Consider the following 22,531-nt stretch of genomic DNA (forward strand, 5'->3'; position numbering starts at 1 on the left):
TTATTCTTTATTGAATCATCAATATTGTGATTATTATTATACCTAATGTTGAATAAAGATTTTTGTTATATTTTTTTCAAAATTTGCTGCTGGGCTTTCTCTTTCTACCATATAATTGCTCTTGTTTTGAGCAGTAGCACACACGGTTATTTGGTTGAGATGTTGCAGACACATTCCAGAAACTGTCAGTCAGTACACTGTGCACCATGCCAGTCAGTACGCTGTGCACCATGCCAGTCAGTACGCTGTGCACCATGCCAGTCAGTACGCTGTGCACCATGTCAGTCAGTATATTGTGCACCATGTCAGTCAGTATATTGTGCACCATGTCAGTCAGTACGCTGTGCACCATGTCAGTCAGTACGCTGTGCACCATGTCAGTCAGTACGCTGTGCACCATGTCAGTCAGTACGCTGTGCATCTTGTCAGTGAGTATACTGTGCACCATGTCAGTCAGTACGCTGTGCACCATGTCAGTCAGTACGCTGTGCACCATGTCAGTCAGTACGCTGTGCACCATGTCAGTCAGTACGCTGTGCACCATGTCAGTCAGTACGCTGTGCACCATGTCAGTCAGTACGCTGTGCACCATGTCAGTCAGTACGCTGTGCACCATGTCAGTCAGTACGCTGTGCACCATGTCAGTCAGTACACTCTGCATCTTGTCAGTGAGTATACTGTGCACCATGTCAGTCAGTACACCGTGCATCATGTCAGTCAGTATACTGTGCACCATGTCACATGTCAGTCAGTACACTGTGCACCATGTCAGTCAGTACTCTGTGCAGCATGTCAGTCAGTACTCTGTGCAGCATGTCAGTCAGTACTCTGTGCAGCATGTCAGTCAGTACTCTGTGCAGCATGTCAGTCAGTACTCTGTGCAGCATGTCAGTCAGTACTCTGTGCAGCATGTCAGTCAGTACTCTGTGCAGCATGTCAGTCAGTACTCTGTGCAGCATGTCAGTCAGTACTCTGTGCAGCATGTCAGTCAGTACTCTGTGCAGCATGTCAGTCAGTACTCTGTGCAGCATGTCAGTCAGTACTCTGTGCAGCATGTCAGTCAGTACTCTGTGCAGCATGTCAGTCAGTACTCTGTGCAGCATGTCAGTCAGTACTCTGTGCAGCATGTCAGTCAGTACGCTGTGCACCATGTCATGTCAGTCAGTATGCTGGGCACCATGTCAGTCAGTACATGGTGCAGCATGTCAGTCAGTACTGAATGCAGTAGTATCGCTGCGCTCAATGTGATAAGAGTACTTGGAAATTGTCCGAGCTGCAAGCAGTGTCCTCTGTACAGGCAATCCAAACTTTATGCGTCCAATGCTGCTGCGCTTGTACTCCTCACAAACACATCCAATAATGTCACATGTAGAGGGAGAAGAAAAAAACCAAAACATAGGGTGTAACGTATGCTCAGTTCACCCTTGGTGCCAAACACACACGCTTCCAGAAATAGTGAATAAGCCCCCAGCCGGCATCACCACCACTTCCTATAGAGTGGCCGCTTACCCTCAGTATTCTTTTAAACAAGCACAGCCTTTGGCAGCCATTGCCTATGCAATAAACATCCTAGAGCCAATATAAAAGTAAACCATAGCGTAATTCCGTTTATTTAAGACAGTAAAGCCCTGCTAACAATTCTGCTTACAATGTAAACACTTGGACATGAGCATTTCATAGTCATAAACTGCACCGGATCATTAGCGCGTCCGCCGGCCGGGTGTAGCTGCTATCCTCGCTCCTTCCCAAGTATGCGTGCATGCGTACGTCCAGGCTCCGCCCTACGTGTTTCATCACAGGGCGTGACTCATCAGGGGCTGGCTGGGGGCTTATTCACTATTTCTGGAAGCGTGTGTGTTTGGCACCCTTGGTGAACTGTGCATACGTTACACCCTATGTTTTGTTTTTTTTCTTCTCCCCCTACATGTGACATTATTGGATGTGTTTGTAAGGAGTACAAGCGCAGCAGCATTGGACGCATAATGTCAGTCAGTACGCTGTGCAGCATGTCATTCAGTACGCTGTGCACCATGTCAGTCAGTACATTGTGCACCATGTCAGTCAGTGTACTGTGCACCATGTCAGTCATTACACTGAGCACCATGTCAGTCATTACACTGAGCACCATGTCAGTCATTACACTGAGCACCATGTCAGTCAGTGTACTGTGTACCACGTCAGTCAGTGTACTGTGTACCACGTCAGTCAGTACATCGTGCACCATGTCAGTCAGTACGCTGGGCACCATGTCAGTCAGTACGCTGGGCACCATGTCAGTCAGTATACTGTGGAACATGTCAGTCAGTACACTGTGCAGCATGTCAGTCAGTACACTGTGCAGCATGTCAATCAGTATACTGTGGAACATGTCAGCCGGTACACTGGAGCATCATGTCAGTCGGTACGCTGTGCACCATGTCAGTCGGTACGCTGTGCACCATGTCAGTCGGTACGCTGTGCACCATGTCAGTCGGTACGCTGTGCACCATGTCAGTCGGTACGCTGTGCACCATGTCAGTCGGTACGCTGTGCACCATGTCAGTCGGTACGCTGTGCACCATGTCAGTCGGTACGCTGTGCACCATGTCAGTCGGTACGCTGTGCACCATGTCAGTCGGTACGCTGTGCACCATGTCAGTCGGTACGCTGTGCACCATGTCAGTCGGTACGCTGTGCACCATGTCAGTCGGTACGCTGTGCACCATGTCAGTCGGTACGCTGTGCACCATGTCAGTCGGTACGCTGTGCACCATGTCAGTCGGTACGCTGTGCACCATGTCAGTCGGTACGCTGTGCACCATGTCAGTCGGTACGCTGTGCACCATGTCAGTCGGTACGCTGTGCACCATGTCAGTCGGTACGCTGTGAAGCATGTCAATCGGTACACTGTGAAGCATGTCAGTCAGTATAATGTGTACCATGTCAGTCAGTACACTGTGCATCATGTCAGTCAGTACACTGTGCATCATGTCAGTCAGTACACTGTGCACCATGTCAGTCAGTACACTGTGCACCATGTCAGTCAGTACACTGTGCACCATGTCAGTCAGTACACTGTGCACCATGTCAGTCAGTACACTGGAGAACCATGTCAGTCAGTACACTGGAGAACCATGTCAGTCAGTACACTGGGCATCATGTCAGTCAGTATACTGTGCACCATGTCAGTCAGTGTACTGTGCACCATGTCAGTCAGTGTACTGTGCACCATGTCAGTCAGTACACTGGAGAACCATGTCAGTCAGTACACTGTGCATCATGTCAGTCAGTATACTGTGCACCATGTCAGTCAGTACACTGGAGAACCATGTCAGTCAGTACACTGTGCACCATGTCAGTCAGTGTACTGTGCACCATGTCAGTCAGTACATTGGAGAACCATGTCAGTCAGTACACTGTGCATCATGTCAGTCAGTACACTGTGCATCATGTCAGTCAGTACACTGTGCATCATGTCAGTCAGTACACTGTGCATCATGTCAGTCAGTACATTGTGCACCATCAGTTTATTTTCACCTCGGGTTCACTTTAAACCTTAAGTGCACTTTGGCCATTACAGCTGAGGCCCACAGCTCGCCATACATTTAAAGATACAATCCAAAACTTCCAGTTCTGCAAGGTCCTGCTCTGGACGTAAGCCTGGAACATCTGTTGCATCTGTTGGAAGCGCTGATGTGTGACAGGCACCCCAGAGGCTGGCAGCTGTTGCTGGCACAGGCTGTTGTATAAAGAAAAAGCAAGTTACTCAGTGTCTTGTATCTTAATAAAGGATACCTGAAGATATTCCTGATCATTAATATGCCTCAACAGTATTATGCATGAGCAATTTGTGGCAAGATCCATTTTATTACAAGAGAAATCCAAACAAAACATGTTATGTTAACTTTGGGTAGAGTGAGAAATGTAAATATACCTTTAGATTCTGTATTGGTGTCTAGGCCGTGTGATGCAGCAGGAGGGAAGGGGTGCGGATGGATTTCCACACACAATAGTCCAACTAATTGCAAATATTCACTTAAAGTGTACCGAGCACCATTTTTAGCACCTCAATAGCACATTAAAAATGCATGACAAAAATATGTCTTGTTATTAAAAACAACTTCCATTTTACCATTTATTTTTACATTTAAAGAGACTGAAGTCTCTTTTCTCCCCTGATTTTCTCATATAGTGCTGTTAAGAGTTAATGCCTAAGTGAAATCGCCACATCCCCGCAGCAGATGACAGATTTATTGCTGAGGATTAGCCCTGCAAAGCTCCCGGGCTCGCAGGGCTTTACTTCCTAGAAGAGGCAGAGCTTTAGGCTGTAGCTCTGCCTCCTCCGCAGTCAATCTCTGCTGATCGACGGCTCTCCCCACCCCTCTCAGTCTTCTTTCACTGAGAGGGACTGGGAGATGGCGAAGATCCACGGAGATTGATTGCGGAGAGGCAGAGCTACAGCTGAAAGCTCTGTCTCTCCAGGGCAGCATGATCTGCGACCTGCAAAGTCATTGAACTTTGCATGTCGCTTTCTCTATATTAAATTACTCATCTGCCATGGGGATGCGGCAATTTCACTCAGGCATTAACTCTTAACAGAATGATATGAGCAAAACAGGGAAAAAAGAGACTTCAGAGTCTCTTTGATGATTAGTAGAGGTTTTATTAGCCTACTTCAGCAGGCTTGCCAGCCTGACCCATCTGCAGAGATTTCAGGCATCTAATGACTTAAATAATTGTTTTACTGAACTCATTACCAAGAAGTAAACAATACCTTTTCCTCAACAAAGAGGGTGGGTAATTAGGACAACTGCTTCAAAGAAGTCAACCAGAGGGAATGTGTTAAGATAGCATCTTTGATGTCTGTAAATAAGGACAGTGAAAAGGGGAGGGGGGAATATGGCAGCTCCTATAGCCATTACAAAGGGAAAGAAAGGGTGCTTAGTTCCCTTTAAAGTTGAACTTTAACCAATGAATAAACTTCATTCCAATCAGTAGCTGACACCCCCTTTCCTCCAAGAAAGAAGATAGCCTTCAGATAACCCAGAGGCTTCCCTGATCCTCCTGATCCTCCTGGTGGCTTCTGAATATAGCCAACAAGAGCTTGTCAGATTTGCTCTCGTGGCTGCAGTCCTGTTTCCTATGTAAAGGAGTGTGGCTGCAAACAAGAGGGACCTGAGCAGCAGTGGTGGGGTCAAGGAGGACATGGGGAGCCTCAAGTCCATCCAGCGGCTTCCCACTACTTAGGTAAGTATCTATTTTTTTACAGGTTTGAATTAACTTTCCATGCATAATGGTGGATCGTGAGGATAGGGAAAATAATAAAGATATCTATATAGATGTTTCAAATATTTGTTTTACTTTGTACTATATGCATTAGCAAAACCTATTTTAAAACAATATTTAATTGGGTTATAATGACATTTTGCAAATTAATTTATCCTATTTTCCACTTTGAGCCAGTAGGTGGCGCTCCTTGGCAAAAAAAAAAAAAATATCTGAAAGATGGCGCTTTAACTCATGGTCCTATTGTAAAATAAAGTCCATTATGCGGAAAGCATTTATCGTGAGTTGTATTGCCAATCTGACTGAATAAAGGTTTCTATTGAGGTTGTTTTTTTTTTAATAGCAGTAAATGTTTTCTCATCTTATCCACAAAATAGTAAAGTACAGTAGTTGTAAAGTAGATAAGAAAAGTCATATCAAGCACTGGCACGATATTGGCCTGTTAGGAAGTATGGGAGGAGCAATCTGAACTTGCAATCCTATATAAATCCTGTGATCCTGCATGTCTTACCCAGCACTCGTATGAACTTCCTGCTGCCTCGCCAAAATACCTTCTGTACCCTTGTGCCACCTCTTCCCAATAACATGTGGTCTGCTGCACTTGGAGCTGAACTCAATGAGCATGTCTATGCTGCACAATCACAAGGAGTATGGTCAAAATTTTGCAAACCAAGGCAAATGTAGTACAAGATTGGACAAATGTCCCCTGCCACCTTGAATAGCTCCAGTGCCTGTATGCCAAATTGTGGCATAGCTTAGGATGTTTTAATGGCTTAGATATAAAGTTGGTAATATGTATAAAGTTTGTTCAGTTTCCAGTCTACTTAAATGGAATTTCTGCAAGGTTACAACTGGTAAACCATCAACTTTTGAATCTCTGTGATATTTTAAAGTAGAACTAGTCGAAATTTACCCTCTTGTCCAACAGATTAGTCGCACAATAAAGGCTCATACATGCATGCAAGTTTTCTACCCAACTATCAACTAAACTTGGTCTGTTGTATGGTTGTTAACGTGAGACAAATGACTACACGAGTGACTGAGAACAGGTGGTGTGCCCGATCCAACATGCGGTTCAACTCACACGACTGCTGGGCTGATATTGTGCAGGTGGCCACGTGGGTACAAGTCGTTTGAACGTCTTGTACTTGTTTTGAATGCGAACTAAGGGTAGAAGATCGAGAGCCCAATATGGTGTAGTATGTTTTAAGGAAGGAGGGGGTGTATTATGACGTGTAAGTATTATACTCACAAACCAGGGTTGCCTCCAAAGCAACCACTGTTCAGGCAGGTGGGGAGAACAAGCCTGTCCCCACTCAGGAATAAGACATCGCTCTCTGTGGACAGGAGGAAGTTGTAGGGTAGAACACCCTTCCACCAAGGGTGGACTTCTAGATGCGCAGAGGTGTACAGAGGCGCCGGTAGGATAAAAGTCAATAAAAAGTTTAAAATTGTTTTGGTTGCGGTGGTGGACCAGCCAACCTTAAACAGACATAAGTACTGTCGAAATTCAGAAAATATACAATTTATTCAATTACTCCCAATGAAAAGTCGCAACGCGTTTCATGGGCAAGGACCCGCTTCCTCAGGCAATAAAAGACAGGAGCAATACACTGGAAAATGACAGAGACAAGTAACAACCATCAGAATGCTATGTGTGATACAATTGTACATTTGTTCAAAATTTGTTTTGAATGCGGCCATATCATGCAGTCCGTCGTATGCATGCGCGCGCAGTATGTAAATGAGCAGAAAATACAAGTCATGCTATCCCCTGTTGGTGTGGCCGGTCTTGTTGTTGGGTTGGTGATGCAGAAAAGCTTCATGTGTATAAGAAATTCTAGGGACAATTATTTGGTAAAAAGTAACTGAAAGGGTTAATAGACTGTGCCTCACTGTGCTTGGAAGGCTTATAAATTACATTGTTCTACTCAGCAGCTCTCTAGGTTGTACTATGATCACTATCAGCTGCTGATATGACAGAGTTAACAAAGCAGAGGGCTTTTCTTTGCAGGATTCAATGACTGTAGGCAGAGGAGAGATTATTGTCCTTACTGAACAGCTTTTTGAATTAACTTGATGGTTTAAAATATGCATGCAATGGCAAATCCCAACACTGCTGTACTCCAAGCCGAAAACTTGTGAATTTTACACAGATGGCATTACATTGGAAGAAAAGCAAGTAGCATAGTGTTATAGGAAACAAAGCAATGGTTGCAAGTTTTCTTGTATAATAATGTCCGCCTGTAATTCGGTTTTAAGGCTTACCTGATGTTGTCGCTTAGCTCTTGTACTTGGCAACGCAGTCGCTGAGCTTATTCCTGTAGCTGTGCTCTCTCCTGCTGCAGCTTACAGATGTACTCTGCTGTCTTCTGCAAGGTGGTTGCTTTACTAAGCTGTAAAGATCAGGCTCATGTTATAACTCTTAGACACCAATATTTTGGAGATACTTTTAAAATGACAAGTATTTTGTTATTTCCTTTGTTATTATTAGGACCTTTCTATATGCAGATATACACAAACCTCAACTGCACCTTTTTGTTTAATTTATAAAGGGTATGTCCCTCAAAACAGGAAACAATCCATAATTACGGTTTTCCAATATGGTTTTTACTAAATATAAGCTGGAGTCTTTACCTTGGATAATACAATTTGTTTTTATGAATTGGCCCACCTCCTTCGATTTCCCACCATAATACAATCATGGTATTGGGATTGGTGGAATAATGATGAGGGGGTGGTTTCTGATTAAATGGATCAGGCACAGTGGGAGTTACCTACAAGGGTGCGCCAACTGGATATAAAGCAGTGAGCTATTTTGGCTCTTTGGCTTGACCACACCACATAGGTCTCAGCCATGAGAATGTCAATGGGGTTGATTCAGTAAGAAAATAGCGCAATTAACCTCCTGTTACTGTGCATAGTGAGCGCCCTCTGACTAAAATTAATAATGCACGGTATGCTGCCAATAGGGCGCATAAGGCGCACAGGGCTAAATAGCGCAAGTAACAGGAGGTTACTATTTTTCTTAGTGGTATGTATCATTTGTGATTATTGAATGTGATTATTCATACGCACTCCTCACTTTTGCACTTTACTTAAAGGAATACTATCAATGCCCAAATTTTCTAAAATTACAATGTACAAATAATGTCTAAGTAGCTGTGTAAACATTTTCCTACTTTTCATGTTAATTATCAAAGGCAAGAGCTTTAATTTATTGAGAGTAGGATTTACCGGTAGCTGTATTGGGACAAATCAATTGCAGAAGGGGTGTCTGCTTCAATGCACAGCCAGTGTTGCATATCAGACTGCAGAGTATTTTTCTCAGAAAGCAAAAACAGTATGAAAAGCTGTGACAAAAGCTGTGAGCTTTCTCTCTCTCTCACACACAGAGTTACACACAGGGTTTACTGATCAAGTGTGAGGGGAATTTCCCCTCTCATGGCTCATTCTGCCATCAGTTATGGTGTCAGTAAAGTTTGAAAGTATTTTGATAACAGTAAACAAAGAGGTTGCTAGGGAAATGTATACAACAGTACTTAGCAGCACTTCCCAAACAATTCCTATCTTAATTGAAAAAAATATGTAGATCGTTAGTGTTCCTTTAATACAGCTCTGAAGAAGCCCCACTTTGGGGCGAAACATGCAGGGTCACTTTCTCTGTGTAATTAGTGTAGACTGAGTAATAACACCCACCCAAACAGGTTCTAGTAGAGGGATCCTTTATATGCATTTAGGTGCTACCTCAGTCTTTTGTCTCAAACATGTATTAGTGTAGACAAGTTTCAGTCTCCTAAACAGTCTATTACTTTTTTTAATTGTTTCTGACTAAAAGTTATGTTTTAATCTAATTCCTCTAATGCAGGGGTGTCAAATATAAATAGACGACGGAGGGCCGAAATGTAAAACTTAGACCAGGTCGAGGGCCGACTAGTATACTTATTCCCCCCCCCCCCCCCCACACACACACACTTGGAATGATCACATAACACCCCACAATTTTCACTGCATGTGATAGCCGCGGTGTTATAGCCAACAAACAAAATACATCCTCATTGTGGGTAGGTAGCCAGGTATAGGTAACCCCTATATAGGAAGCCAGGTATAGTTGCCCCCAATATAGGTAGCCAAGAATAGGTGCCTTCAGTATAGATAGCTAGGCATAGGTGCCCCCAGTATGTAGGTTAGCCAGGTATGTGCCTCCAGTATAGGTAGCAGGCACAGGCGCCCCAGAATAGGTAGCTAGGCGTAGCAGGTGCCCTAGTATAGGTAGCCAGGAATAGCAGGTGCCCTAGTTTAGGTAGCCAGGCATAACAGTTGCCCCAGTATAGGTAGCCAGGCATAGTAGGTGCCCCAGTTTAGGTAGCCATGCATATCAGGTGCCCCAGTTTAGGTAGCCAGGCATATCAGGTGCCCCAGTTTAGGTAGCCAGGCATAGCAGGTGCCCCAGTTTAGGTAGCCAGGCCTGTATACGCACGCTAGCAGGCAGGGACTCACCACTCTCCTGTGTGCGGGGGTCACGCTGGTGTGCAGACTGCCGCCGCTCGCCCCCATGGAGAGTACAGCGGCCAGCTAGGATGAAAGAGGAGGTGGAGGAAGCGGAAAAGGAGCTGCCTGATTGACAGCTCCGCAGTGAACCCATGGCATTGGGAGGCGGAGCAAGAAGCTGGAGCGTGATAGAACGTAGCAACACTGTCACTTGCATGAGGAGGAGGGCTGGCCATCCAAAGACAACAGACAGGAGGGGCGTTGCCGCGGGCCATGACGATCCTCTTGCGGGCCATTGTTTAAAGCGCCGCGGGCCAAATACAATGTAAAGTGCAGAAAGCACTGGCGGAACAATTTTTTTTTTTGCCGCTGCGTACATGTGCTCTAACGGTACTCTGAAAGGAAACCAGTTTGTGAGCTTACAGATGTACTGATGCCTTACTAAGCTGTCAAGATTTGGCTCATCTTACACATCTAACACACCAACATTGTGAAGATACTTTTCAAAATGATGACAAGGATTCTGTTACTCCCTTTCTTTCCTTTGTCATTATAAGAACCTTTCTATATGTAAATATAGACAAACCTTAGCTATGCCCTTGTCTATGTCATCAATATTTGTATTTCTTTTACTTTAATAGGAAGGAAGGTAGTAAATGCTAGGAAATGCAATGATAGCCTAGTGACTTCTCCCATAACATAGTGTGATAGGGATGAAGTGATACCTTGTTGTGCTGTCCATGCAGAGATGTCACCAGATGGTGCAGAGTGTCAAACCCAAGTTTAATGTTGCAGCGTCTCTTCTGTTCAGCTGAGATGTGGGTTATACGTCGGTTCTCAACCTGTAGAATCACAAGCAGCATCTATGTTGGTGACTTGGGAAGACGGCAAATCATTTTAAACTAGAAGAATGATTTGTTTCCCTCTTTTTGCTACTAAATTGTAAATCATTTAGAGGGAAATGTGATTATGAAATTATTTAAAAGTCTACTACAATGATTTGTTGAATGACTCAGCAGTGTATACATTGGGCATGATGCACTAAACTCTGGTAAAGTTGTCATGCGCAGGGAGTGCACAGCAATATTACCATTACTAGTGCAGGGGGAGCATCGGCCATTAACCCATTTGCGCCTTACTATTAACAGTAAAATTGTTGTGCACTGCCTGCGTACGGCAACTTAACTGGAGTTTAGTGCATCAGGCCCATTGAGTCATTTTAAAGTGGTATTGTCATAACATTTCAACTATAGTCTAAAGCATTAAAACAGCATAAAATTAGCAGCTTAAACTATCTGACTTGATTTCAAGGATTAAAACTCATACTTTACACCAATTTTAGCTGCTAATTGATAAGCCTGCTATTGCCAGGCAGAACTATTAGATTGTGCTAAGTAGTGTATATACTGTATAAACAAGGCAGAAAAGCTTCTGCTGTATCTACCAGGACAGGTGGGAGGGGGGGGGGGGGGGGCAGATGGGATTGAGAATTGTATATACTTTGTTTCCACACTAATCACTTCTCCAGGAGTAGGTCTGATAATTCGTCCTGCAGCTGGCAATTATATCAGTCAGCTTAAGGGCCCGTTCTCACAGGTGATTTCAACTAATCGCCAAAGCGATAAGCGCACTAGCGCAATATTAACCTATGGCAGTGATCTCACTGCCGCGATTGCCGCCGATCACGGGCCTTCTGCGACTAATGGACATTGCAAAACAAGTTCCCGGCAGCCTTTTGCTGCGATTCAGGAGCGATCACGGTTATGATTATAAAAGCTCAGATCGCGTTCACTCTGATTCGTGGGAGTATACAGTGATTTTACCATGCTAATCGTGGTAAAATCACCCGCACAAAATGGTTTTGCATTTTTAAAGCGGAACTGTAGATAGAAAATAAACACATTGCTTCACTTACCTGGGGCTTCCCCAAGCAGCCAGCAGCCGTCCTGTCCTGCAGCGGTCCTGCCCAGGCCTCCGTTCTCCCGCTGCCGCTTCGTCCCGTACTTCGACTTGTAAGTCCATGCCAGCGCAGCCCTGCCAAGCATATCCTTTGTTCGCGTTCCCTTTCTGCAATAGCGGGGAACGCGAAGAAAGGATACACGTGGCCAGAGCCACGCAGGCGCAGTGGCCCGGAGGTGAAACCGAAAGTAGCTGGCGGCGAGAGAACGGAGGCTCATCGAGAAGCGGCGTGGGACAGGACGGCTGCTGCAGGCTTGGGGAAGCCCTAGGTAGGTGAAACAATGTGTTTATTTTCTATCTACAGTTCCGCTTTAAAGCGGAATATAACCCTGCATTTCAACTTTGCTCTAAAACATTATTTACAGCATCATATATGCAACCAGCATTTTTTTTTTTTTACTAGACTAGCATTGGAAGGGTTACACATAGAGCTTTAAAGTTCCTGGAGAGAACTGCAGACGCATCCGAAGTTTAGATAGATACATTTAAGTAAAACAAAATGTGACAAGTGAGGAATGTTACACACTATTTGGCTGTCCTCCAGCTCCTGCACAGTCAGAGAGAGTGAGTCACATTCCACAGTTGTTACATTTTGTTTTGCTTAAATGTATCTATCTAAACTTCGGCTGCTGGGAGCAGTTCTCTCCAGGAACTTTAAAGCTCTGTGTGTAACCCTTCCAATGCTGGTCTAGTAAAAAAATGCTGGTTGCATATGATATGCTGTAAAGAATGTTTTAGAGTAAAGTTGAAATGCAGGGTTATATTCCGCTTTAAGTGTGAATGGGCCCTGAGTGAGATGCAAATACACATTCAAAAGACATCAAAGTGATTCATATACATTTTTACTGTTCATTTTACTTTTAGAGGAAAAACATTTTTTTGCTGACAATACCACTTTAACCACTTCCAGACCGCCGTATATACAATCGGCGGCCGGGAAGTGGACCCCGCAAGGACTGCCGTATTGACAAATGGCGGCGGTCCATTTACGGGCATGGGCGGCGCGATCGCGTCATTAGTGACGCGATCGGCCGCCGGCGACTGGCTCCGCCCCCTCGCGCTGTAACTCGCCGGCCGGAAGCGCCGGCAGGTTACTAGCACCCGGATCGCCGCATACAAAGTGTATAATACACTTTGTAATGTATACAAAGTGTATTATACAGGCTGCCTCCTGCCCTGGTGGTCCCAGTGTCCGAGGGACCACCAGGGCAGGCTGCAGCCACCCTAGTCTGCACCCAAGCACACTGATTTCCCCCCTCCCTGCCCCCTGATCGCCCACAGCACCCCTCAGACCCCCCCCTGCCCACCCCCCAGACCACTGTTTGCACCCAATCACCCCCCTAATCACCCATCAATCACTCCCTGTCACTATCTGTCAACACTATTTTTTTTATGCCCTAAACTGCCCCCTGCTCCCTCCTGATCCCCCCCACCCCTCAGATTCTCCCCAGACCTCCCCCCCCCCTGTGTACTGTATGCATCTATCCCCCTGATTACCTGTCAATCACCCATAAATCACCCCCTGTCACTGCCACCCATCAATCAGCCCCTAACCTGCCCCTTGCGGGCAATCTGATCACCCACCCACACCAATAGATCGCCCGCAGATTCGATGTCAGATCACCTCCGCAGTGCATTGTTTACATCTCTTCTCTACCCTAAACACCCACTAATTACCCATCAATCACCCATCAATTACCCCCTATCACCACCTGTCACTGTTACCCATCAGATCAGACCCTAATCTGCCCCTTGCGGGCACCCAATCACCCGCCTACACGCTCAGATTGCCCTCAGACCCCCCTTATCAATTTGCCAGTGCAATATTTACATCTTTTCTTCCCTGTAATAGCCCACTGATCACCTGTCAATCACCCCCTGTCACTGCCACCCATCAATCACCCCCTGTCACTGCCACCCATCAATCAGCCCCTAACCTGCACCTTGCGGGCAATCTGATCACCCACCCACACCAATAGATCGCCCGCAGATCCGACGTCAGATCACTTCCCAAGTGCATTGTTTACATCTCTTCTCTACCCTAAACACCCACTAATTACCCATCAATTACCCTGTCACTGCTAACCATCAGATTAGACCCCTATCTGCCCCTAGGGCACTCAATCACCCGCCCACACCCTCAGAACGCCCTCTGACCCCAGCCCTGATCACCTCGCCAGTGCATTGCTTGCATCTATTCCCCACTCTAATCACACCTTGAGACACCCATCAATCACCTCCTGTCACCCCCTAGCACACCTACCCATCAGATCAGGCCCTAATTTGCCCCGTGTGGGCTCCTGATCGCTCGGCCAAACCCTCAGATCCCCCTCAGACCCCCTTCCGATCACCTCCCCAGTGCATTGATTGCATCTATTGTCCCCTCTAACCACCCCCTGAGACACCCATCAATCACCTCCTGTCACCCCCCTAGCACTCCTATCCATCAGATCAGGCCCAATACAACCTGTCATCTAAAAGGCCACCCTGCTTATGACCGGTTCCACAAAATTCGCCCCCTCATAGACCACCTTTCATCAAAATTTGCAGATGCTTATACCCCTGAACAGTCATTTTGAGACATTTGGTTTCCAGACTACTCACGGTTTTGGGCCCATAAAATGCCAGGGCGGTATAGGAACCCCACAAGTGACCCCATTTTAGAAAAAAGACATCCCAATGTATTCTGTTAGGTGTATGACGAGTTCATAGAAGATTTTATTTTTTTATTTTTTTTTCAAAAGTTAGCGGAAATTGATTTTTATTGTTTTTTTTTTTCACAAAGTGTCATTTTTCACTAACTTGTGACAAAAAATAAAATCTTCTATGAACTCACCATACTCCTAACGGAATACCTTGGGGTGTCTTCTTTCTAAAATGGGGTCACTTGTGGGGTTCCTATACTGCCCTGGCATTTTAGGGGCCCTAAACCGTGAGGAGTAGTCTAGAAAACCAATGCCTCAAAATGACCTGTGAATAGGACGTTGGGCCCCTTAGCGCACCTAGGCTGCAAAAAAGTGTCACATGTGGTATTGCCGTACTCAGGAGAAGTAGTATAATGTGTTTTGGGGTGTATTTTTACACATACCCATGCTGAGTGGGAGAAATCTCTCTGTAAATGGACAATTGTGTGTAAAAAAAAAAACAATTGTCATTTACAGAGATATTTCTCCCACCCAGCATGGGTATGTGTAAAAATACACCCCAAAACACATTATACTACTTCTCATGAGTACGGCGGTATCACATGTGTGGCACTTTTTTACACCCTAAGTGCGCTAAGGGGCCCAAAGTCCAATGAGTACCTTTAGGATTTCACAGGTCATTTTGCGACATTTGGATTCAAGACTACTCCTCACGGTTTAGGGCCCCTAAAATGCCAGGGCAGTATAGGAACCCCACAAATAACCCCATTCTAGAAAGAAGACACCCAAAGGTATTCCGTTAGTAGTATGGTGAGTTCAAAGAAGATTTTATTTTTTGTCACAAATTAGCAGAAAATGACACTTTGTGAAAAAAAAAACAATTAAAATCAATTTCCGCTAACTTGCGACAAAAAATAAAATCTTCTATGAACTCGCCGTACTCCTAACGGAATACCTTGGGGTGTCTTCTTTCTAAAATGGGGTCATTAGTGGGGCTCCTATACTGCCCTGGCATTATAGGGGCCCTAAACCGTGAGGAGTAGTCTTGAAACAAAAATGACCTGTGAAATCCTAAAGGTACTCATTGGACTTTGGGCCCCTTAGCGCAGTTAGGGTGCAAAAAAGTGCCACACATGTGGTATTGCCGTACTCAGGAGAAGTAGTATAATGTGTTTTGGGGTGTATTTTTACACATACCCACGCTGGGTGGGAGAAATCTCTCTATAAATGGACAATTGTGTGTATAAAAAAAAAAAAACAATTGTCATTTACAGAGATATTTCTCCCACCCAGCATGGGTATGTGTAAAAATACACCCCAAAACACATTATACTACTTCTCCTGAGTACGGCAATACCACATGTGTGGCACTTTTTTGCAGCCTAAATGCGCTAAGGGGCCCAAAGTCCAATGAGCACCTTTAGGCTTTACAGGGGTGCTTACAAATTAGCACCCCCCAAAATGCCAGGACAGTAAACACACCCCACAAATGACCCCATTTTGGAAAGTAGACACTTCAAGGTATTCAGAGAGGGGCATGGTGAGTCCGTGGCAGATTTAATTTTTTTTGTCACAAGTTAGCAGAAATGGAAACTTTTTGTTTTTCTTGTCACAAACTGTCATTTTCCGCTAACTTGTGACAAAAAATAATATATTCTATGAACTCACTATGCCTCTCAGTGAATACTTTGGGATGTCTTCTTTCCAAAATGGGGTCATTTGGGGGGTATTTATACTATCCTGGAATTCTAGCCCCTCATGAAACATGACAGGTGGTCAGAAAAGGCAGAGATGCTTGAAAATGGGAAAATTCACTTTTTGCACCATAGATTGTAAACGCTATAACTTTTACCCAAACCAATAAATATAGGCTAAATGGGTTTTTTTTATCAAAAACATGTTTGTCCACATTTTTCGTGCTGCATGTATACAGAAATTTTACTTTATTTGAAAAATGTCAGCACAGAAAGTTAAAAAAATTATTTTTTTGACAAAATTCATGTCTTTTTTGATGAATATAATAAAAAGTAAAAATCGCAGCAGCAATCAAATAGCACCAAAAGAAAGCTTTATTAGTGACAAGAAAAGGAGCCAAAATTCATTTAGGTGGTAGGTTGTATGAGCGAGCAATAAACCGTGAAACTGCAGTGGTCTGAATGGAAAAAAAGTGCCTGGTCCTTAAGGGGGGTAAAGCCCACGGTCCTCAAGTGGTTAAAATGACACTGAAGCGAAAAACAACTGATGATATAATGCAGGGGTAGGAAACCTATGGCTCGGATACATCTGGCTCTGGCTCACAGACAAATCAGTAGGAATTGATTCACTAAGCTACACTGCTCAAACAGCACAGCTTAGTGTGGCAGCGCAAGCTAAATTTTCAAAGTGGTGCATGCTACTGCTGTAGCATGCACTACTCACTTACTCGTGCTACCCCAAAACTAACAGCTGCTCCAATTGTCCCATTCTGGACCCTATCAGGTCCAGTGACTTTGTAGGACGAGATCCCCACATTTTGATTGGCCCAATAGGCTTCCAGCCTATTGGGTCAAAGTGCGGGATCTCGTGCTCATGTGAACTGTGAACTCAGTTTGAAACATACTGTATGGCTTTCAGGGAAATACATTTTAAAATATGTGGCGTTTATGGCTCTCTCAGCCAAAAAGGTTCCTGACCCCTGATATAGTGAATTGGTTGTGTAGTACGAAACCAGACGTTCCCGATTGGCTGCTGAATCACCACAAAGTCAAAAGTGCATTAAAGCGGACTAAAGCTAAAGTCATATAAGTAAATTGGTGATGCAGGGATTTTAACTTTGTTAGCGCCAGTGGTGCAGCGTGCATGCAATTACGATGGGAAAACCCAGGAATCCCAGTGATGTACTTTCAGTCTGGCAGGAAGCGCATCACTAGGTGAGGGCGACAGGTGGCGAATGGCCTGCGGTCTTATGCATATGACCCTGTCGGCACAGGGTCATATGAATGTCGTTTTCTGCGTTGTGGTGTGACAGGGTGGAGCATCAAACTGCAAACGCAACACTTGGTGGAAAACAGGCCTCAAGGAAACCTTAACCACTTAACGACCGTCTAACGCCGATAGGCGGTGGCAGGTCGTAAGTGGTATTACATGGAAACGACCGCTCGTTCGAGCGGCCTTTCCATGTCAGTTCACGGAGGGTGTCTCCGTGAACAGCCTGCGAGCCTCCGATCGCGGCTTGCAGGCTAATTGTAAACACGGGATTGGCCGGGGATTGCCGGCATCTGATAGGCTTAAGCTTATCAGAGGCGGCACAGGACGCATCGCCGTCCTGTGCCGCCCAGGGGACGGAGCGGAGGGAGGGAAAGAGGGAGCCCCGATATCGCTGCGGAGGGGGGCTTTCAGGAGCCCCCCCCCACAACACGCAGGCAGCCGGCGGCGATCAGACCTCCCCCAGCAAGACATCCCCCTAGTGGGGAAAAAAGGGGGGGGGGGGGAAGTCTGGTTGCCCTGCTGCAAATACGATCTGTATAGCCCAGTCCTTAAGTAGTTAAGTGAGGGCAAAAAGTTGATCAGCCCCCTGTAGTCCTTCAGGTCCCTTGTTGTCCTTATGGCCCATACTCACGAGGGACTTTTGTCGCCTCAACACGCGGCGCGCGCGTGTTGCGGCGACAGGTCGCCCGTGAGTATGGGCCGTCGCACGCGCGCGCACCCCGAACTGTCGCCCGTCGCTCTTGTCGCCATGCGATTGAAAGTTTCAATCGCATGGCAACAGTCGCCGCCGCACCTCCGTCGCAACTGTCGCTAGTCCGCGTGAGTACGCGGACTAGCGACAGCAACCTCCATAGAGGTAAATGGAGCTTCCGGCAGGGGGGAGAAGGAACGTCGGCGACAGCTTCCGTCTCGCCGCTGGTCCCTCTTCCGCGTGTGTACGCGGAGGGACCTGGAGAGAAGCTGTCGCCGGCCTGTCGCTAGCACGCTCACGTGTGCTGGCGACAGGCCACTTCTGCAGCCCGTGAGTACGGGCCATTACAGTCCGTTCTGTTGTGCAACTGCCACACCTTGTGCTGTCCTAGCTGCACGCATTTCCTTGATTGAGCTCCTGTGGCCGGCAGCGCTTTGGGCATCCGCATTTTGTAAAGCTTGCAACTGCACATGCACAGACCGCTCTCAGCCACAGGAGAGTGATTTGAGGAGGCACGTGGCTAGGACAGCACATGGGCAGTAGCCCACTATTGGTCCAGTTGTTGAGATTTTCGACAGGCACAGAACAGAGCAGATTGAGAGGACAGCGAGTGACCTGAAGAACTACAGGTGGCTGGATGAAGCCCCAGGTAAGTTATAATGATTTTTTTCCCCCTCATTTATGGTTAGTAAATCATGGTGGTGTAGTAGTTTGCTTTCTCACCTAGCAGTGCTGTGTCCCCAGTTGGAATCCCAGCCAGGACACTATCTGCAAAGGGTTTGCATGTTCTCCCTCTGTCTGCGTGGGTTTCCTCTGGGCACTCAAGTTTCTTCCCACATCCCCAAACCATACAGATAAGTTAATGGCTTCCCTCATAATTGGCCTGTGACTACAATACATACGCTACACGATGCATACATAAATATACAACTGTGGTAGGGATTAGATTGTGAGCTCCTCTGAGGGACAGTTAAATGACAAGACAATATACTCGCTGTACAGAGCTGCAGAACATGCTGGCGCTATATAAATACTAAATAATAATAGCTTCTAGGCATCTTGGCAGTGAAATTGCTGTAGTACTTACTAGAAAGTAACATGGCATTAGGACCCTGAAGTCTAATTTCAGCAAGTCCAGGTTCTTATCAGTGCTGCTCTGAGTGAAGGGGGTAGGGAGAGGAAGTGGCAATGAAAGGGAAGGCTGAAAGGCACTACAGCCCATCTCCCTTCTCTGAACTCCCATGCCAGAACACAGCATAACACCAGGACAGAGAAGGAGGGGGGCGGGGCTGCTCTCATACACAGCTCTCACTGACTTGCACAGAAGCTGGAGGCTGCGTCCCAACGTGACAATGGACAACAATGGAGAGGTGCCTGGACTCTTCTGCCGCCCCTCAGATCCAGGCAGCCAGTTAGCAGAAGCTCTTCTACTCCTGAGTCCTGTAGTTTTGAATCTCGCGCGGCAGAGCAGCGAGAAGTGGCTGTGTGTGAGACACATCCAGGAGAGACAGGGAGGCGGGGCAGCAGAGTTCCGTAATCTGCACTGCAGCTGCTGCACTTATCCATGGACCTGGCTAGGATGGAACAAAACATCGGCTTCAAGCCTTCACTGCCAAAGCGCCCCCCCCCCCTGATGCTGTGAGGGGGGGGGGGGACAGATGTCCCATCCTGCCCCCACCTCCCTACGCCCCAGCATCAGACCAAATCAATAGTCAAAGTCCAAAATGAGTCAGCACCGTCTTCAGTAGGAAATAGCTCTTTTATTGGTTAAAAAGCATGATGTCAAGTATCTGTCAGCGACAGCTCCGCTGTTTCGGGCGTATAGCCCTTTTTCAAGCCAAGAAGCAAAGTCATCACACCAACATGTAATACATCACTGTTTAAATAGTAGAACATTACCCAGCCCACCAATCAGCATTGCTCTATATCGGCCAATCAGAGAGAGGCAGGGACCGGCGGACCTGATGGGGAACTAATCCCTTCGCATGCAAAGAAGGAAGCCCAGCTCCTCCCCCAGGCGTTACCAAATACTCACCGCCTAATCCATGGTGAAAACAGCAATCGTTACAGGTTAGGCATTTTATGCGCATCACACCGCAAACACTTTTCAAGTGTAAAACCAGCCTAAAAGCAAACCTATAATGTTTGCTACAACCTATTTCGGATCTACGGGAGGGGGGAAGCCTCTGGATTCTCTAGAAATATCCCCATCTTCATCAGCCAGGCCGGTCCAGTGATGAGACCTGAAGCGTGGCCACGCGTCACCTGCGCAGTAACACAGAACCGACTGTGCTTAGCTTTTTTCCGCTGGAGCCTGGCCGGTGCTTCTGTGCAATGCGCAAACAGTCCACAAGTGGTTTTGCAGGGATCTCAACACTGGAACGGCTCAAGCGGAGGAGAATCCAGAGGCTTACCCTTACCAAGGTAAGTATCTGGTAGGGGCACTTCTTATTCCCTACAAGTACACGTTAAATTACACCCTTGTGGCTGGTAATGGAAATTACAATATTTTATGCTTGATACACACCATTTCCCGTCAGACAGACCGGTCAAATCGATTGTTTCTGACAGGTCCGAACGTTCTTTTTTGTAATCAATTTTGTAGAGACATGATCGAAAAATCGATTGTAAGAAATAGTTGATTTGACCCATTTATCTGAAAGGAAATTATGATGTGTACCAAGCATTATATGCAGTGCACATTGGATTCTTGAGTGTGAAATATTTAGTGTGGTTCTGACTCCAATAATAATATAGCATCAAAGTGGAAAAGATGAACAGTGTTTATTTACTTGACCAATGCAGGGCCAATTCTGAAAAATGTTAAAATCTGCAGCAAAACAATCCTTCCTCCACCGTTTAAAGTAGTCATCAGGGTAAAAATAGTAAAAGAAGTGGTACTTACCGGGGGCTTCCTCCAGCTCCAAGCTCCCAGGACGTCCCTCGCCGCAGCTCTGCCCGCAGCCGTTCGCCGCAGGTCCGTCCCGGTCCCCGGCGATGACGTCAGAGCGACCTCCAGGTCGCTCTGTACTGCGCCTGCGCGAGCGGCGCTGTCGATCACCGCCACGTGGGCGGGAGCGGACTGCGCAGGAGTAGTATTACTGCGCATTCGCAGTCCGCTCCGGCCCACGTGGCGGTGATCGACAGCGCCGCTCGCGCAGGCGCAGTAGAGCGACCTGGAGGTCGCTCTGACGTCATCGCCGGGGACCGGGACGGACCTGCGGCGAACGGCTGCGGGCAGAGCTGCGGCGAGGGACGTCCTGGGAGCTTGGAGCTGGAGGAAGCCCCCGGTAAGTACCACTTCTTTTACTATTTTTCCCTGATGACTCCTTTAAAGAGAACCAGAGACGTTGCAAAAAAGCTTTTATACATACCTGGGGCTTCCTCCCGCCCCATAAGCCTGGATCACTCCCATGCCGCCGTCCTCCGCTGCCTCTATCCGCCGGTACCAGGTCCCGTACTTTCGGCCAGTCAACGCAAGCGGAGTGCGTCACTACCGGCGGACGCGGCCAATTGTATGCAAGAGCAGGGACTCTCTCCATATCCTTACGCATGCGCCTCCATACTACGCAGGCACATGCGTAAGGATATGGAGGGAGTCCCTGCTCTTGCGTACAATTGGCCGCGTCCCTGTAGCGGCGATAGAGGCAGCATAGGACGGCGGCGTGGGAGCGATCCAGGCTTATGGGGCTGGAGGAAGCCCCAGGTATGTATAAAAGCTTTTTCATTTTTTCAATGCTGTTTGTCTCTGGTTCCCTTTAAGTCCCTGCCTTCACTCCAGCACTCACAAAACATCTAGGGATGATGGGCAGATTCCACCAAGAGACAGAGCTCTATCTGATCCAATCTAATCAGATAGAGATCTGTTGGCTGCCCATACACCAAAGGCCAATTCTTGATCGATTTCAGCATTAAATCTTTTAGAAAATGGCCTTGTGACATTGCCTCGCCGCCCCACCAAATGTTTTATGTGACCCCCCCCATGCATTTATACTTCCGAGTGCCAGCACTGAATTCCTGCATTGGCGCGCCATATGACTACCCGGCGTCTAGCACATGTGTGACACACACCCTATGTCTATATGCCGGTAGTCATGTGGGGCACATCTGTGGAAGTACAGTGCAGACACTGAGGAGACAGGTAAAGTATGAGCACCAGGGGGTACATAAAACATTTGGAGGGCCGTCGGCCAGGGGGTCTCTGTCACATTTGTCATTCATGTTTATCGCATGCTGTTACCGCCACGCACTGAATCAACCACGTTGACCCGAGATTTCCCTGCATGCCTAATCAATACATTCAACCAATTTCAGCCTCGATTTGGTCGTACTGTTGATTGGTCATGCACTTGGCGGCACCGATTTTATCCAATTCAAACATAATTAACAAAATTGGATGGTCGATTGTCCGCCAAGTTGACAGATGTATGGCCACCTGCAGTCAGCTCAACCTCCACACACACCAAACCCCAAGAAATATTAATACATCACTAATTATATTATGCATATACAG

The 22,531-nt window shown here is 46.5% G+C and overlaps 1 long non-coding RNA gene across 4 annotated transcripts in view; it reads right to left on the reverse strand.

The window, feature by feature from the left end:
- LOC137544802 (uncharacterized) overlaps positions 1-22,531 on the reverse strand; it is a 44,178-nt gene that overhangs the window by 21,123 nt on the left and 524 nt on the right. For all 4 annotated transcript variants that reach the window (XR_011025922.1, XR_011025923.1, XR_011025924.1 and 1 more), the window contains exons 2-4: positions 10,482-10,598; positions 7,534-7,661; positions 3,595-3,718 (exon numbers count right to left, since the gene is read on the reverse strand). This is a non-coding gene — a long non-coding RNA (uncharacterized lncRNA). The remainder of the gene's footprint in view (positions 1-3,594; positions 3,719-7,533; positions 7,662-10,481; positions 10,599-22,531) is intronic.

This window comes from Hyperolius riggenbachi, chromosome 2, assembly GCF_040937935.1.
Source record: "Hyperolius riggenbachi isolate aHypRig1 chromosome 2, aHypRig1.pri, whole genome shotgun sequence".
Classification (NCBI taxonomy): Eukaryota; Metazoa; Chordata; class Amphibia; order Anura; family Hyperoliidae; genus Hyperolius; species Hyperolius riggenbachi.